At 34.0% G+C, this 20,586-nt stretch overlaps 1 long non-coding RNA gene across 1 annotated transcript; it reads left to right on the forward strand.

Annotated features, from left to right (window-relative positions):
- The first annotated feature begins 251 nt into the window (after positions 1-251).
- LOC128157426 (uncharacterized) lies at positions 252-2,932 on the forward strand. Its single transcript, XR_008239819.1, has 4 exons — positions 252-914; positions 1,838-1,976; positions 2,170-2,292; positions 2,607-2,932. It is a non-coding gene; the product is annotated as an uncharacterized LOC128157426 (long non-coding RNA).
- Positions 2,933-20,586: the final 17,654 nt, after the last annotated feature.

Here is a 20,586-nt window from a genome sequence, read left to right on the forward strand (position 1 = left end):
TTTGTTAGTCCAACTATATGGGAGCATTTACCTGAACCCCTGCAATTTTTTGGGATTATTTTCTCATGAATTATAGGATATTTGCTGTCTTTAATAGTTTTATAAATATTTACACAGATGAAAGTACGAAGATTAGAACAAATCAACAAAACAGCAAAAGTAAATATATGTTAGTGAAACTATTTATGTGCGACAAAGAACTGTTGATTGTTTGTCAATAGTTTAGCAATAAGATTTAAAATGACAAAATTCAGGTATATATATTGTGTATCATCACAAGGATCCCAATTTATATTTTATAAAATCATCAATTCAGTTTTACCTTTCATATAACATATACGTAGTGTTTTACCCTGATACATGTGTATTAATAATTTACCGTCAATATTACAAAAGGAGTGGACTCGGAGCAGCTGATTGAATACGAAACATACATGTAGCAACTTTTGAAAAATTATAATACCTCTTTAACAACAAAAACACCAAACAGCAACAAATATGCAAAAGAACTCGTAAAAACAGGTTTAAATCTCTCTGTCAAGTTCACCCAGCAGTACATGAACAATACGCGTCCGTTACAGCGGAGTCCGAGAGATCAACAGTAAGCCGGTGAGGTGTTTACCCCTTCCTCATGCTTCGGAAGCATCTTGCGCTAATAATTACAGTGTTATCTTTGTTTTTGTTAATAGTTACGTTGTGAATGTACCCTTCTTGAAAATAAATTAAACCTTTTGATAGACTTTTCTCAGAAAAGGCGTGATTAAACGACGCTATTGTGAAGTTGTCAGGGACGAGTTCTAAATCACCCGCCATGTTGTTTACAAAGTTTGTCGGAGTATAGAGTCACGTGATTTTGGTTGCCATCGGTGGGCGGGGCGTGGAAGCGTGAACTGCAGGATGATTTCAGATAAAAGGTAAGGATTTACCCGTCTTATTTCTTTTTCATTTACGAGCAATTAAATTAATCAACTGACGGTAGATTGCGAATTAATCTGCACATGCTATAGAACTGTTGCTGTGTTTTTCCAAGAAAATTCTAGTAGCGGAATCATTCATCATTTATATTTATAAAAACTACCATATTCCATCTCTGGAGAGAGTCGGAGTGTTTATATAAACGTGAGGAAATTCGGTTACAAAATACCTGCGTGTTAAATTATAGGCCTATTTCCCACAGTGCAGAGACAGCTCTGTGCAGCTATAGCTAATTGAATTTGATTTAGACAGTACAACACTTTTGTAAAACAATCACCAACTCAAAATATATGTCAATTAATGAAGAACAAGCGCATTCTGAACACTAAAAAACTTTCAAAGTGAACGTAGCCAAAATCTAGAGCGAAGCTTGATATGAAGCAACAAGTAGGCCTCCCTCTCAGCTGTCGAAGATCAACAGGGAATGACTCACTGATTATCTCATGTTGCATGTAAAGCATAAAATTATGTATAATTATTCATTAACATTATTTATGTTATCTATTTTATTAAAAAAATTAATTTACTCTACAAACAGATAATATAAGTAAAATTTACAATTATGTATATTGTAAATATGTTTATTGGTTTTTTTCTTCTTTAACAAACTAGCTCAGAACAAGTACTAGTATTTGTTGAAAATGACCAGTCAGTCACATAAATGAGTGTTATTTTATTACATTTTAATTAAAACAGATTATTCACAATTTGCTCACATCTTCAAAATAGTAGCATGGCATTTATTTCTACTAAACTTTCAGTAATATTGTAGTATGAAAGTCAGTATTTTCTTTTTAAAAATATGAATGTATTTAAACTTTGTCTATATTCATCATTTTATTTTGTGTTTTATATTTTTCAGCAAATGGCTATTATAGTACACAAGCTTAGTACTAAGATTTGTCTGGATGTAGTGACTAGTCTGAAGACTATGACAATAATTTCAAGCTCCCGGCATTCTCCTCAAGTTCATAGAAAGATTGCGTCCTGTACTGAATCTGGTATGATACATATATGACATCATTAAAATTAATTTAAAGTTTCATTGAATTGTTGATACTTATATTTATAATTTCCAGATTCCTAAGAATGATATTAAACTTTTTGAAAGTTCATTTAATAGTTAACAACACATGAATGGTTTTTGCTTTTTAAAATTTTGATTCTAAAAGTTGTTATGTTCTTTGTCATAAGCATGGCTATGGTGAAGTTGCATTAACATTTTCTGGATAAAATCCAAACTTGCCTTATGCTTTGGTTAACACATCAGAAAGGGAGAAATGGATGGAAAGACTTGAAGGGCTAAATGAATTTAGGGTAATACTTTACTTTGTCAAATTGATACTGATGTTGGACATTTAACCTCTCTCTCTCTCTCTCTCTCTCTCTCTTTCTCTCTCTCCAAGCTTGCAAATGTAATGATTTAGCAATCATTATTAAATGGGAAATAAATGTGTAAGAGGATAGGAAATTCATGTTTTATTTGCAACAAATTGTCATCAAATCTGGTGAATAACATTGAAATATCGTAGCATACAGGAGCTATATGTGTACCATAACATTGTGCTTATTTACAAATCATAAAAACTGATATCTTAATTTCTAAGTGTCAAAATATGTTTCTTTTTCAGAAAACTAATGAAGCACCAAAGAACAAGAAGAATAGAAATATCTAAATGTTATCATTTGCCGGAATTAAATTTATTTTAATTGTGAGAATTGTTGTGGTTATTTTTCTCTAGCTATAATTTTAGATAAACTCAAGTGGCTTGGAAAGGAAAACCAATGAAATTTCTCAAGATCAATGGATGGGAGTTTGGAACAGCAAGTTCAGGAGTATCAACAAATGATTTTAAAGACTGAAAACATTTAGAGGCATTTATTTTACATGTATTTGCATGTGAAATAAGTGGATAGCATACATTCTATGTATTTTATTTACTACTGAGGTTTAACATGTGTCAAATATGGGGCATATTTTGCATTGCAAAGCCATAGTTTGCACACATATTATATTCATATAATTCTCATATCATGTTAAAATTACATGATTGTCATAAAAGAATTATATAATAAATCATTATATAAGCGATCATATAATTTTGATATGATGCCCTTATCATATAATTCTCATATCAGAATTATATGATTCTCATATGATACCGATGATATGATTCTCATATGATGCACTTTTTTTATCATTTCATATCAGAGCAATTATATAAGAATCATATTATTTTGATACGAGAATGATATGTGGCGAAATCCCCTGTATAGACTTAGTTGAAGTGGACTGCTTCTCTTTTTTTTTTTTTGCTCCTGGTCAAATAGGAGTTGCCTTACAGAGCCAGCAGGATTAGTGGTTTAAGGGTTTAAATATTAACGCTAAAGCTGCATTTACAAAGCATCCTGATGAAGTGTATGAGTTTTATGAAAGACTATTTACAGACTTTTTCCCAGTTCTACATTGTTGTGAAAAACCAATTATTTCAAGACTTTCCTTTCAAAGTTTAAATGATGAGCCATCAAAATCAAAAGAACCATTATCTGGAACAGTTAGTAGTACACATTTTGAATCCTATGATGATTTGCCTCAATTGGAGTCGCCATGGGATATACAAGAATTTATTTCTGACAACCAGAATTCACCATTCATGATGGCTTTCCCCAATGATTTATTTTACTCTCAGTTGTTTGAAACACATGTGGAATTCTTATATCATAAAGTGTGTGACATTATAAGAAAATCGCCACAGGATTGGAGTGATGCATTCATTATCATGAACGCATTTCCTCTCAGTAATGTACATATTTCTTCTGTGTAGTAGTTGTTTCAGAAAGATGAACTTAGCAAAGAAGAAAACAAGTTGAGTACTAAGATTGTTCTATGGCTTATGGATAAAGAATATGAAAAACAAGTACAAAATCTGGTTCAAAAATGCTAACAAGTCTGAAGTTTCTTCAACATTATCTGTAGCAGCAGAAGCAAAATTGAGATATCTAGCTGGAGCTTTTCAAAAAAATAAAAAACGAATTAAAGAGTCGGTTTTAAGAAAAATAGGAATAACTTCAAAGAAAAGTAGGATTTTCAGAAAAATGGCATACAGAAAGCAAGCAATGTTAAAAAGCTTCAGGATAAAAGAAGGTATTGAAGAAGGTCAGCAGAGCTTGCAGGAGATTGAATACAAACAAGGGCCAATCAGGGGCTTGACAATTGTCAGTAGGGAGTCTGTGTTCTCATTTTTTAAACAACTGCATAACACTGTACAGAGGAAGTTGACAACAGACCATTTTCATATTTTTCCTGACTTGCATAATGTGTGCAGAAATGTTGATTCTAACATGACTCTGGCAGATGAGTGGATTGCATTATTTAACGATGTGGAGGTAACAGACGAAGAAATAGACAATGAATTTTTTTTAACATTAATTATGGAACTCTATCGAGACATTACAGAGCATTTCATCAGGATTTCTTATGTTGATGCTTTAAAGAATTCTAAAATATCTGTTCCTCTGAAGAAGAAACAAGCATTGAGATCCAAAGTTCAAGCCTTAGGTAAGAGGAAGGACCCGAAAAAAGGAAAGTAGATGAGATAGAAGAAGATAACTTTTCCTATGGTAGTTGCAGATGTAACTGTGAATGGGAGCCAGCTAATACAAGGGATCAGAGCAATGAATGAGACAAGTTGAACTGTGGTTTCACTATAAATGTGTAAATTTAAAAGGAAATGGAGCCTTTCAAAAAAAGACAAATATAACATGGTACTGTTCAGGCTGTAGCAGAAAAGGAAAGGGGCGAGGGAAGCGTTCTTCCAAGAAATAGGTACATTTGTAAATGACTTGCATTGAAAATACAAAATAAAAATGGTTAGATTTGTTGTTTCTTTTATGACAATGAATGATAAAAATCAACCCATCAGACCTAACTTAATATGAAACCATTTGTATAGCTATTACTTAACTCAGTTTTCAGTTCGAAATTTTTTTAATTGGGAAACATGCCACAGGCATGCGTAGATCAAGGAGGAGGTCGGGGGATACCCCCCCCCCCTTGCAAAATTCAAATTCCTTTAAAGTACGTTATAAAATAACCAAAAAAATATGCCATAGACACACCCCCACCCCCGCAAACCACCTTGGAAAAAAAAAATTTGATCCACATTTGCACAGGAGTTGGCAATTTTATAATTTTATTGTATTTTATAAGATCACTGGTAGGTTTTTCGGTTTCTCAGCAATAAATTCTATTTACAACAAATTAATAGAATTGATGACTCCTGTGGTTATGGTATTGTAAATATTTTTCATGCATTTTCATCATCGAACCTTTGTGTCATTGTGCACTTAATAAAATCTACTTACCACATAGCTGCAGCAAAGTTCTTGGAAATTTCAAATGTCTTCAATCGGCAGGCAAACCTTAAAGTCAAAATCTGTTTTCAAATTTCCCGCAAACGAAACTATCGGACACCATAATAAATATATTTTTTATTAGATCGTGACCTTAATAACTTCAAAGAATCCGTATTAATTATTATAAACACACAAATTGATATATTACTTTGTTTTCCCTTCGACTGAAATGTCACACTTTCATTGGTTTAAACATAGCACGTGATTGACTCATATATCTCTATATTTGTTCGGTGAGAAATAATATTAGGCAATATGGCCGTCATTGGCCGACGCTTCGCTTGCTCATTTCGACAATTCATAGCATTTAATACATAAACCGTATGCCGTAAGTTCTTAAAGTATTTCGAGTAGTTGCCCTTTCAAATTCTTTAAAATAAGAACAGTTGCCCTTAGGTAGCAAGGGACAGTTTCGAATAAAGTACCCGTCAATATTTTTGTAAAATTGAGAGTTGCTGTACTTGAAGGCTTATGAGTGTTGCTAAAATTCATGAAATGATTTTTAATGATTATCATTAGTTAGAGGGGTGTCTCTTGTTGAAATTGATATGCAATATGCAGGCCCCTTATGTTAGGTACATGAGAATCAGAAGTAAAATGCGAAACCTGCGGCTATGACTGCTGTGCTGACTTTACACAGTGAAATTGCAAGTTACAGACGGGAGATGAAATAACACGAAAAGTAGGTGGATGGGACATTGAAAACTATACACCTGTAAGTTTGTGACATGTGATAGTGCAACATGCACGCGGTACGGAAGGTCAACCCTCTGCAGGGAATTAGCTGGGGGAGGTCTAAAAAGCTGAAAAATCATGAAAATTTAGCAAAATATGAAAGGGTCAAAATCTCATAAAAACCAGTATGTAGAGAATTTTACAGATTTTGATTGGTAATTTTCTTAACAAATTGGTGATTAGCCTTATAAACAGTGAATTAAAGGTATTTGTGCTGAATGGGAACTGAGGAAATTCTAGTTACAAAGTTCCGAAGACATGCATCCCTTGGCTACAATGAATTGTATCAAAAAAACTGTCCCCTGCCACCTTCAAGACTACATGGTATTTTCATATTTCTCCTTTAAGTGTAATTTTGAGTGGATTTTGTACCATAAGTAATACATTTAGTGAAAATGGATGATTTTCTTGGCTATTAATGTCATGACATGATTTATTAGCTTAAATATTCAAGGGGAGTAACTCCCTCTTAAATGTGTAGAATGACCACCACTAGAGTAAATTGGCTTAAAGAGTAGGCATTTCCTATCCTGATGACAATTAATAGGCTTAAGTTAATTACTGAGATAAGAATAAATACTTTAAAACAGTTTTTATCAATTAAATCATTAAATTTATGAATTTGCAGGCATTTTGCTGTCTGATTTTATGAAATAACATTAATCCACCTGACTTATATCACCCAATTTTATTAAAACAGCATATTTTTATTTCAAATGAACTTTACATATAGACAAATGCAGTTATCAAAGTATACAATATGTCAAAAAACTCAAGTTTTTGCTCCTTCCTATCAAAAAATGGTATTTAAGATGTATTTACAGAATTGAAAAAGCCACCCATTCTTTCCAATGGACTCCATTACAATTACATGTAGGATATGTAAATGTACATTTGACCTTGAAATAACATCTGCTATGATAATTACTCTTGAAATGAACAAAAAACAACATATTTTTACCTTTTTATTGTATATATGCATCAAAAATGTAGAAACACATGTAAAATTTGAACATTTTTCACGCAATTCTCATCCGTCCCCAGGTACCTGGGTGTGTTTGAATTTCATTTTAATTAAACGCACACATCACACTTGAAGGTCTTACTAATTTAGCAAAGTTAAAAGAAGACTAGAAACCAGACTATATAAGATATCCACTAAATATGATTACAGGCTTAGTTTTTCATGAAAACAAGAAATCACATGTAGGGCGACATGACTTTTTGTGAATAAAAATGCTGCAAATCATCCATTTACCAAAAAAGATCAATTTTGAATATCAGTGATGGTTGTTTTCAATTATGTGTAAGAAATGACTCAAGGAAACTGCCACAAGTTTCATAATATTAGGTTAAAGTGTTCAAACTAATGCTTCTGTTCATGTGAAAATCAAAAGATAGGGGGAGGGTATACATGTAAAGGGATTTCTAAGTGATGTGATGCTTTTATCATGATAATATCAAGCAGATGTATGTAGTATTGAATAAGGTTTCTTATTTAAGGATGTTGAACAACAGTTGACCTCTAAAAGATTAGGTAAAGATGCTTTATTTATGGAGAGTCCTGTGAATCTGTGTTAAATAGAGGAAAGTGGAAATGGTGGGTTCACTTAAATGGCCATATTTTTCTTAAACCTCAATGGAATTGGCAAATGTGGTGTACTTTTTTTCAGAATAGCATAAGCTTTTTAATTTTAAGACAAGATGACTTTACAGAGAATGTGAGTGTATGTTAAAGGTAGCAAGGGACAGTTTCGAATAAAGTACCCGTCAATATTTTTGTAAAATTGAGAGTTGCTGTACTTGAAGGCTTATGAGTGTTGCTAAAATTCATGAAATGATTTTTAATGATTATCATTAGTTAGAGGGGTGTCTCTTGTTGAAATTGATATGCAATATGTAGGCCCCTTATGTTAGGTACATGAGAATCAGAAGTAAAATGCGAAACCTGCGGCTATGACTGTTGTGCTGACTTTACACAGTGAAATTGCAAGTTACAGACGGGAGATGAAATAACACGAAAAGTAGGTGGATGGGACATTGAAAACTATACACCGGTAAGTTTGTGACATGTGATAGTGCAACATGCACGCGGTACGGAAGGTCAACCCTCTGCAGGGAATTAGCGGGGGGAGGTCTAAAAAGCTGAAAAATCATGAAAATTTAGCAAAATATGAAAGGGTCAAAATCTCATAAAAACCAGTATGTAGAGAATTTTACAGGTTTTGATTGGTAATTTTCTTAACAAATTGGTGATTAGCCTTATAAACAGTGAATTAAAGGTATTTGTGCTGAATGGGAACTGAGGAAATTCTAGTTACAAAGTTCCGAAGACATGCATCCCTTGGCTACAATGAATTGTATCAAAAAAACTGTCCCCTGCCACCTTAGAATATTGACGTCACATTGTTTTGTCTGGAGCAGAACAAAATGGCAGCGTCGTTATTTACTCAAATCTCTGCAGAGGAAAGGGAGAAAACATTTAAAACTGAATAGCAACAAAACATTCTAAGTAAACATGGGCGAAGCAAAGATTTTTAAAGAGTATTTGAAAGGTGAGATTAAAAATTTTGAAGAGTTTAAATGAGTTAAATTGGACGAGATGTTAGGCATCTTGTACATGGCTTTGCGTAGATCATCTATGATCATCTTCGCCTCGCCATCTATGAGATTGATCAACCCAATATATTTCCGTAGTGAGTCAGTAACTAACCTAATTAGTAACAAGAGATGTTTGTGAAACACTTATGCCCCCCTCCTATGGAAACATCCACAAAGAAAATGAACGTAAACTTCAAATAACTGGAATTTTCCTAAGTCCAAGGGCCATAACTCTGTCAAAAATTGCTCTATCATACCCAAAATCAAACTTGACCTAGATATTATCATGATAAACATGTATACTAAATTTCATTTCAATATGTTCATCATCTGCGAAGAAAATGAGCAGAAACTGCAAACAACTAGAATTTTCCTACGTCCATGGGCCATAACTCTGTCGAAAATTGCTCTATCATACCCAAAATCAAACTTGACCTAGATATTATCATTATAAACCTGTATACCAAATTTCATTTCAATATGTTCATCCTCTGCGAAGAAAATGAGCGGAAACTGCAAAAAACTAGAATTTTTCTACGTCCAAGGGCCATAACTCTGTCGAAAATTGCTCGATCGTACCCAATATCAAACTTGACCTAGATATTATCATTATAAACCTGTATACCAAATTTCATTTCAATATGGTCATTCTCTGCGAAGAAAATGAGCGAAAACTGCAAAAAACTAGAATTTTTCTACGTCCAACGGCCATAACTCTGTCGAAAATTGCTCGATCGTACCCAATATCGAACTTGACCTAGAATTTATTATGATAAACCTGTATACCAACTTTCATTTCGATATGTTCATCCAATATCGAACTTGACCTAGAATTTATTATGATAAACCTGTATACCAAATTTCATTTCAATATGTTCATCCTCTGCGAAGAAAATGAGCAAAAACTGCAAAAAACTAGAATTTTTCTACGTCCAAGGGCCATAACTCTGTCGAAAATTGCTCGATTGTACCCAATATCGAACTTGACCTAGATATTATCATGATAAACCTGTATACCAAATTTCATTTCAATATGTTAATCCTCTGAAAATGAACGGAAACTGTTGGTGGACCGACCGACCAACCGACCGACAGACAGCAGCAAAGCAATATGTCCTCCCCTCTTCGAAGGGGGGGGGGGGCATAATAATTTTTAGTATAGTCTGAAAGTTTAGTATATATATATATATATATATATTGTGAGTTATTAAGCATTCATTTTGTTTTTCAAAAGAAATTTCCGGAAACAATATAATCATTTACAGAGGCATTTAAAAAAGGCTCCAGTTTCGAATCATTTTCTCCATTTTCGGGTCATGTGACTTTAAAGTGTCGGTAATGTCGGGTTATGACTTTTCGTCTCGTAACACAATTTTTATTAATTTGTAGATCATAAAAATATATTTACAACTACTGATACTCAAGTAACAGGGACCAATTTCTCAATGTAAATTTCAGTCGAGATTCAGAATGAAATGATCATCATTATGTCATCATTGTGACAAAAAGAAAAATAAACTCAGAGAAAAATAACAGACAAGATAAATGAAATGACACCTGAGCTGATGGATCATTTTATTCAATTGAATCTCTTTTTTCTCTCTTTCAAGTCATCGTCAATTCGTAGAAAAGTGTGTTTCAGGTATAGTGACCCGCATAGGGGAAATTCCTTTAGATTGATTTATTAATTAATGAAAATTTATTTTAATATTTATCATTCTGAATAATTTCTGACATATAACTGAATGCATGTGCAATATTTTTCGTCCATTAACCCCTCCCATAACTTTACCATCAACCATGCTGCTGCATTAATAATGAAAGTAGCATGTCAAAGTTGTGGGAAAATCTCCGTCTCGAAATCGCTTGATTTCGTTTCTCGGTGGGTCTGTAAATTTTAATTTTCGAATATCGTTTGATGATCAAACCCAGAAAGGCCTATAGTTCGTGATCAATGTATTTATTAAGTTGTCTATGCTTCAATTTAAACAAGGTGACATGAAACACACACGAGTGACCCGGAATTGGAGACGACCCGAAACTGGCGAATTTTCTGTACTTCGAAACATACTCAGTGGAACTAAACATAGATTAATGAACGAGACGTTTTATATTGCTAATTATCAGAGGGGGGGGGGGGGGTTCAGTCCATTTAAAATATCTTTGTCGAACTAGGAAACCTGCCCCTGGGGCCATAAAAGTTAGAAAGTTAGACGAACTCACTTTTGATCTCAGTCTTACTTTTACAAAAGGAATATATAGTGGAAAAATGAAACTAAGATCAAAAGTCAGCCTGTCTTACTTTCACGGCCCCGAGACCAGGAATCAAGGTATAACGAGTCACAATTAATACACGACAGAGTCTCCTCTAGAAGCTAGTGACCCTGAATGCACGCACTTGAAACATTTCTTTTTATGGACAGATTATTCCCAATAATGTAATAAAGGCAAGGTTATTTTGATTTGGGAAATTATAAATCCATAAAAGCTTAAAAAGGGAAATGTTTTAGGATCAATTGCATGTGATTGTAACTGCGTAAGAACTCTTCATCTATTAAAGCTCCTCTTGGACAGAGACGTCACTGGGATGGCAAACCTCGAGACACAACTCACAAGCAAGAATTAAATTAATATACATGTAGATACATCGCGACCGGGCCACTCTTTGCCAATCTTGTTCGACAAAGTCTGAACTTGTTTGGGACTTATTTTTGCACCTGTGATAAATATTCCTGCCCTTCATCTGCACCTGATTAATGTACCTGTATAGGTTATATCACAAAAGTATATTAACAGGTCGGACGGAAAAGTTCGTAGTATGTAAATAAAGAAGTACTATGGATGTATATATCTTTTATGCTTTGTGATATAGACATTGTTTTATAAGTTTAATTTTGGAAAAACGCCACAATCCTGGATATCCTGAAAGGAGAATACAGTGATACTTTTCAAATTCTTTTATCTTAATGTGTTTCGGGGCCAATTCACCGCAATACGAGATTTATTTGACATCTGCTTGCATCAAAAACCATTCCAAAAGAGGGAGAAATACTAAGCAAATACCACTTACAATGTTTAGGTCACCTGAGTAAACTCAGGTGTCCTATTGCTATCCGTTTTCGTCTGTCGTCGTCCGTCGTGCGTGAACAATTTTACATTTTTAACTTCTTAAAAACTACAAGGCTGATTATTACCATTTTTTGGCGTGAGGCATCCTGGTAAGAGTAATCTAAATTGTGAAATTCATGGCTCTACCACCCCCGGGGCGCTACATGTGGGGCCAAAATTTCCCCCAAAAAAGCCACATTTTCAAAAATCTTCTTCTCTACTCCCACACATGTGAGGAAAAACCTGGTTGCATGGTTATGATGTCCATGCAGCCCTCTGAAAATTGTTCATGACCCCTGGGTCTGGGGGTTCTGGCTCTAGATTGGGGCCAATATGGCCATATAGTAAAAATGTATTAACGAGGCCGGGTCTAATTTGTTCTGCCCTAGATTTTTGGATGAAACTTTTTACATGAATTTCTACTGATATAATTATTATTTTAAGATTAAAAAATAAGACATTTACCACACCGATTGTTTAGGGGGTCATCTCAAAGTGTGTTAATCTTTAACATAGGACCCTATGGGATTTTGCTTGAAATGTATCAATTTTGCATATTTTTTACATTTTTTCAAAACTTCTGCCCTAGGGATTTCTTTTTCTGTTCTACATATTAAAGTTATTGCTAAAAGGCATCAAATGGTCAAATAAAAAAAACCTTTTACCTCCTGGTTTGTTCCAGGGGTCTTATCAAAGTTGATTTTTATATGCCCAATTTCCCAGATTCGTCAGATAATGGCCATTTTTTATTTGACAAAAGCGGAAAAGGTGATCTAAATTGTATTATTAAAACATTCAGACATATTTAAGTAATAAAAAAATATATAACATCACATATTAAGGGTCATTGATATAAAATACATGATTATTGTCTGAAATATATGAATTTAGCTATATTTAGGCGGGTTAAGAAAACGTGACAGAAGGCTAGGCTTGCTGAACCTTCTTCACGTTTCGACCCGAGCCCAAATATAGCTTATACTTCGAGACATTTATGTTTATTCCACAATATAACATTATTTTTACGCATCAAACGAGATATTTTCAACAATTTTCGCTGAATATCTGCAGTTGAAACTATCACGCCATGGCGTCAAACAAGCAAAAAGATGACGTCACAATACAAATGAAACCCTGCGCGAAAGCTTGCGTACTCGTTCTGTACTCGGCCTCGTTAAATCTTAGAAAATCTTCTTATCTACTCCCTTATATATTTGTAAAATACTAAATGCCTGTTTATAATGTCCATGAAGCCCTCTATCAAAATTGTGAAATTCGTGACCTCTTTGTTAGGGGTTCAGGCTCTAGGGTAAGGCCAATATGGGCATATAGTAAAAATGTTTTAAGTCTTTAAAAACCTTCACCTCTACTCCCACACATGTGGGAAAAAACTGAATACATGGTTATGATGTCCGTTAACTCCTCTGCCAAAATTGTGAAATTCATCGCCCATGGGTAAGAGGTTCAGGACATGGGGGGGGGGGGGGGGGGGGCAATATAGTGTTAATGCATATAATGTTTAAAAAAAAATTCTCTATTCTCACACATCTGTATAAAAAGCTGACTTTTAATTATGTTTAACAGGAAGTCCTCTACTGAAATTTTAATTTTCATGTCCCCTGTTGTATAGGTTTTGACTCTAGGGCAGGGCCAAAATGGATGTATAGGTGTTGATCTATATAATGTTAAAAAATTATCTTCTTTACTCCCACACACCTGAAAGGAAAACTAAATTCATGATTTTGTAGACCAGATCTTTAAGTTTTTCGCCAATATTATAGGTTTCGCAGTTCTTTTTGAAAGATTTCAGGCAGAGAGGTGGTCGTCATTACAAATTTATAATTTTTCTACTCCAGAATGAAACCTAATTAATTAAATGCATATATGAGACTCCTCGACAAGTTTGTATGGGTTATATGCTACTCAGGTGACCGTTAAGGCCAATTGGCCTCTTGTTAAATATATATATCAACATCTTCAATGCCATACTAAGAGTACCAGGTCCCATATGCACATGATCTTATAATATTCTAAAAATCCTTGCATCGTCGAATGACTAATGCTGGAAATTCAAATCTTTTCAAATAAAAAAAAACCGCAGGGACCAAACCCATAACACTGGCTGTGATCTGACCTTGTCCAATTTTGAGTAAAGGAATCATCAGCTGAACCGGATTTCGAAAATCTAGACAATGTGTTGTTCATTGCTCTAACAAAGCTGTATATAGACCATATACAGAATAAATAAATTGAAAAAAAAAATCGTTAGAACCCCCCTCCCCCTTCCCGTCTTCATAATCAACAAGTTGATTAAATAATCCGCCTCTGAGGATCCACTGAATATCGACAGAAATGGTGTACTTTGCAAAATAAAAATACATGTATTTTGAAAACATATGCTTTTGAGACTGTTTTCTGCTGTGTGATTGTAATAGTCGTACAACTGTGTTTATCACCATTATATCATTTACATGTAACACATTTGTTCAACAAAATTTCTTCCAATGATACTGGGCAAAGCAAATTCTATCGCCGTTATGTCTCTCGAAGTTCAACTTCTGTTCATTTTTTCACTACACATTCAGTTGAAAAAAGTATCATCCCCAAAAGCCCTGGCCCATAAGTAGCACTAGCATCAGAATACACTGAAAAACAATCTCTTTCTGTAACCTAGGTTTTCTTTTCTCATTGTTATTGCAAGTATGGGTGCATCCCTCTAACTATTTTTTAGAATCGGCAGGTCAACAAAGTAATGCCTGTATACAAACAAGTCCCTACACTTGCAAAATGCATTTTATATTTATTGTGATATTTTCAATAAGAATGCTCCGCACATGTCAGGAAAGAGGCCAGGTTTTGCAATTTTAAAAGTGCGTGCCAGGAGAGAGAGAGAGAGATGGATGGATGGGAGGGGGCATAGTCTAATAACCGTATCGTTCTTCATAAGAAATAATGATGTCTAATATTTCAATATGCACGTAACTGTTGCCGTAACCAAAAGACCAGCCAATCCTTCAGTCGTGTGAAATGTTCACCGGAAGTGCAAGTCATAAATAGGATCTTGAATTACTTTTGTGTGAAATTAAACGTTAAAATCATTAATGCATTAGATGGACAAAGTATTGGCCCTTAAATGGATTGATTACCCAATGACCTAGAAGTCAGTGGAGACTCGTTTTCCTGTTTCCAACACAGTGTAATTTCTGTCTGGGAGAGATACAGAATAAAGCCATCTAATAAAATTGGTTAAGAGTGTACCCCAAAATAATTCAAGCCTTAATTATAGAGGTTCATGGGAGTCAGACTGATGTAAATGGTATTTTATTCTCGAGTAGTTTCCCTTTTATAATGTAGTAATAATCCTTATTGAATACCAATGAAGTCCAAGGTTATCGGAAACAGAGTACGGAATAGTAAATTGACTGTTGCTTTCAAAGCCTCGGGACTCTGAGCAGCTTATTCAGCACCGGAGTTACGGACTTTGCCGCTGTTGATTTTAATATGTAATGGGGTATAGAGGGCAGTGAACGACAAGTTTCATGCTGCACATTATCAAAGCGGAGTTTTCTCTGATTAGAATTATGGCGCTCTACGGAAAAATTCACGTCGACAGACCGTCTTTCAATCCTGCAGCTACGTCAACCTAGAAGTTTTTTTTTTTACAAATGAAATACAAATTCCTTTACTGACTTAATGACTCTCTATTCTGAATCACGAAGACAGACAAAATTAACAAGAAATTATATTTTAAAAGAAATTTTAACTTTAATACTTTTAAACAACCTTTACAAAAGGTTACGGTTGCAATTATTGGCATATTCGCATCGGCTATAAATTGAAAAGTTGCCCCAGCTACAATTGAAACTTTTAACTAAAAATTTAGAGAGTCGTGTGAAGATATTTTATATGAAATAAGCGTTTCATTTTATGAGTGTTTTTAGGGTTTCTGCACAATTTGGTGAACTTTTACTGCTCTTGGTGGGAATAACCAACAACTTCCTTTATTCCATTTTGTGAGTCGTCGCAAAAGTGATACTAGTAAGCTATGTTGCATAATACAATTGTAGTACAATACAAAATTCCAAAGGAATTATAAGTGAATCTCATGACAAATTTTACCAACTTAGCGCGCGATTTAAATTTTAAATACACATCGTCGGAAACCCTTTGAAATTTTCTCGTTCTTATAATCAATTTATACAATATTCCAATTGGCTCCTTCACACTTTTAAGGAGGAAATTTTACATTACAGCGACATGCGTTTCTAAAATGATAGGATAATTTTTTCATATTCCAAAAACTTAAGACTTTCCCTTCTTATTGGTGAATTAAACAGGATAAATATTTATTAATTTAAAACTAGACACGTTTAATAAGAACACCCACTGTCAGGTAACGTATGCAAGACTGACCGGGTGTTACCGACAGTGAAATTTACAGTTGGTACGGTCAAGTCCTATTGAGGATTGAGATAAATAGAATATTCTATGGAAAGAAAGCAAGGATTACAGGATGAAAAAGCATAAGATTGACAACACCCTGAAAGCCTGAACTTTACAATTTTTAGACTAATACTAGGAGACCCAAAGATTAAATAAATAAAAAAAATCACATAACCCTTGAAAAAAAAAACTTTATATAACTTGTTACCTCCATACCCACATGGACCACCAAAGAGAATAGGCTGTTTTCCTATTAGTTATACGTTTGTCGTTAAAAATAAGTGGGAGAGGTAGAATAACTACCACAGCCTAAATCAAATGAAAAAGGAGAATTTGTTATTGTTTCAGTCTACTTGTTAACAAAATGTAAAACACGTGTACAACCCGTAAAAATTAACAACGTTTTAAGGAGGCCGATTTGGGTTTTTTTGCGGAAAAACTACAATAGCAAAACTCTTTATTTTTTAACCATATGTAATTTAAACCAATTTTAGTTTATTTGCGAAGGTTCATGAAAATCGACCGTCTGGTTCTTTTTAGGGACCATCTCAAAATAGAGGTACATTTACTATAGGAATATATAGGAAACTGCATTTTCCGCACATCAAAGCAGTTTTAAAAAAAATACTACAATAGCTTTTTTTCTCAAATTGTTATATATGATTAGTAATAGCTTTTCCTAGCTTATATGTAAAAAACACAAAATTCTACCGTCTGGTTTTTAGTGGGGGCCATCTCAAAATATTAAAATGCACCAAATTTTGCTATAATATGGATCATCACGAATGATGATTGGTATAATGGATTCATTCCAAAAATAGAGAAAATGTCCTCGAGGATAGCATCATTCTGTATATAAAATTTCAACAGCGTACAATTTTTACCTTTTCTTTTATGTTATTTCTTATAACGTACTCCTACAAAGCTTCATTTTATCATAACGTCATAAAAGCGCAATGGCAATGCTCCCCTACCGCACAACGTAAAAATCGTGTTAAAAATAAAAATTTCCTTTAACAATCTAAATATTTTTATCTGTATTTTGTTTATTGTGTTCAATTTTATAAATGATATCGAAAAAAATTCATAAGAAGTATAAAACAACTGTATTATATTAGAATGCGCAAAAACATGCGCAATGCAAACTAAAGTCGGCCTCCTTTTGCAGTTAAAAATTATTATGACGTCACAATGATATTACGCGTCACGTTTGTTGTGGATACATTTTACGCAAGAAGTTCACTTTAATTAGGCTACAGCAAAAATTTGAGGAAATTTTACATTAGGAGTCGAAGAAGATGACATCAACATCGAAAAAGAGGGTAATATATCGTACAAAATTCGATCTTACCAGTTTTAAGCTAATAACTTTGGGGTTTTTTTAAAAAAAATTAGAAATCATCTTATTTGCAAACTGTTGCAAGTAATTAATGTAGGCAAATGTGTTACGCAAGCTAACGGCGATGTGAACTGCAATTGCTCTTCTGGCATATGTTCAAGAGCGTTCTTTGGAATTATATTTAAGCACCATGTTCATTAAAAACAACCCAAGTTAAATATGATTTTATTTCATCATTTTATTTTTTTGTTAAATTCGAACAAAAGTTATACTTGTAGTTCTATGTAGCAACCACTTTATATTTTCCTCCATGATATACTGATATGTGTTAACAGAAATATATATGATAAATTCTCGTTTATGTTGAATTTCAAGAAGATATCCTTCTTTCAGATAACTAGAGCATGAACAATTTACTACATATGTAAAACAATATTGATGTAGGAATAAAGAATAATAGACTTTCTAGTAATTAATCTGTTAAATATGTTAACGCTCTTCTTTCAAACACAAACTGAAGGTATAAATACTTTATCTTATTTTATAGAATCAACGATTTAGAACTCGAAGAGTGCTGTCGATCAATAAAAAGATTGGCGGTATCCCCTCATGGGGATGTAGAGGCTTGGACTGGGGACAAGATTAGGACTTTTTACAGTACTGTCATTGTGTCAGGACATTTACAGTACTGGCACTGTGTCAGGACATTAACAGTACTGGCACTGTGTCAAAACATTAACAGTACTGTCACTGTGTAAGGACTTTAACAGTACTGTCATTGTATAAGGACTTTTACTGCACTGTCATATTGTGGGGCATTTAAAGTACTGTCATTTTGTTTGGGCATTTACAGTACTGTCATTGTGTTAAGGCATTTACAGTACTGTCATTGTGTTAGGATATTTACAGAACTGTCATTGTGTTAGGGCATTAACAGTGCTGTCATTGTGTCAGGGCATTTACAGTACTGTAATTGTTTTAGGGCATTTACAGTACTGCCATTGTATTAAGGTATTTACAGTACTGTCATTGTGTAAGGACTTTACTATACTGTCATTGTTTTAGGGCATTTACAGTACTGCCATTGTATTAGGGCATTTACAGTAATGTCATTGTGTAAGAACTTTACTGTTCTGTCATTGTGTCAGGACATTAAAAGTACTGTCACTGTGAAAGGACGTTAACGGTACTGTCATTGTTTAAGGACTTTTACTGTACTGTCATATTGTTAGGGCATTTACAGTACTGTCATTTTGTTAAGGCATTTACAGTAATGTCATTGTGCTAGGGCATTTACAGTACTGTCATTGTGCTAGGGCATTTCGGTACTGTCCTTGTGTAAGGACATTTACAGTACTGTCAATGTGTTGAGGCATTTACAGTGCTGTCATTGTGTAAGGACTTTACTGTACTGTCATTGTTCTAGGGCAGTAACAGTACTGCCATTGTATTAGTGCATTTACAGTTGTGTCATTGTGTAAGGACTTTACTGTTCTGTCATTGTGTCAGGGCATTTACAGTACTGTCATTGTGTAAGGACTTTACTGTACTGTCATTGTTCTAGGGCAGTAACAGTACTGCCATTGTATTAGTGCATTTACAGTTGTGTCATTGTGTAAGGACTTTACTGTTCTGTCATTGTGTCAGGTCATGAACAGTACTGTTATTATGTAAGGACTTTAAGTGTAATGTCTTATTGTTAGGGTATTTACTGTACTGTCCTTGTGTAAGGACATTTACAGTACTGTCAATGTGTTAAGGCATTTACAGTACTGTTATTGTGTTATGACTTTTACAGTACTGTCATTTTGTTTGGGTATTTACAGACTGTCATTGTGTTAAGGCATTTACAGTACTGTCATTGGGTTAGGATATTTTCAGTACTGTCATTGTGTAAGGACATTTACAGTACTGTCAATGTGTTAGGGCATTTACAGTACTGTTATTGTGTTATGACATTTACAGTACTGTCATTGTGTTAGGGCTTTTACTGTACTGTCATTGTGTCAGGACATTAACAGTGCTGTCATTGTGTCAGGATAACAGCAGTTCTGTCATTGTTTTAGGACATTTACAGTATTGTCATTGTGTAAGGACTTTTACTATACTGTCACTGTGTTAGGACTTTAGCAGTACTGTCATTGTGTAAGGGCATTTACAGTGCTGTCGTTGTGTCATGATAACTGCAGTACTGTCATTGTGTAAGGAATTTATTGTACTGTCATTGTGTAAGGACTTTTACTGAAATGTCATTGTGTTAGGGCATTTACAGTGCTGTCATTGTGTCAGGATATTTGAAGAATTGTCATTGTGATAGGACTTTTACTCTACTGTCATTGTGTCAGGACCTTAACAGTACTGTCATTGTGTTAGGGCATGTACAGTGCTGTCATTGTGTCAGGATATTTGAAGTACTGTCATTGTGTTAGGACATTTACAGTACTGTCATTGTGTTAGGGCATTAACATTAGTGTCATTTTGTTAGGACATTTACAATACTGTCATTGTGTCAGGACATTTACAGTACTGTTATTGTGTAAGGACTTTTACTGTACTGTCATTATGTCAGGACATTTACAGTACTGTCTTTGTGTTAGGGTATTTACAGTACCGTCATTGTGTTGAATGTCAAGAAACCGTCTATGGTGTTTCATAGTTTGAATGTAAAGATTGGTGAAGTTTAAGATGAAAAATACAAGGCAGGCAATGAATAACCAACCAGATTTTAAGAATATCACTGCAATTACGAATTATTTACCCATAAATTTCAAATGTATTCATGCAAAAAGAAAGGAACCTAAATGCTTCAGTTTTACTTTCATTCTCAATTGTTTACTTCTTTTTCAAAAGAGTTATATTTTTTTTCTAATAAGGTCATGATTATAACAGTTCCCTCAAAACAACAGTTTGATATGTTTATACTGCATTTACTAAGTATTGTAGTAAATTTTCTATTAATTGAGTGACAG

The sequence above is a fragment of the Crassostrea angulata genome, chromosome 7 (genome assembly GCF_025612915.1).
Source record: "Crassostrea angulata isolate pt1a10 chromosome 7, ASM2561291v2, whole genome shotgun sequence".
Lineage (NCBI taxonomy): Eukaryota > Metazoa > Mollusca > Bivalvia > Ostreida > Ostreidae > Magallana > Magallana angulata.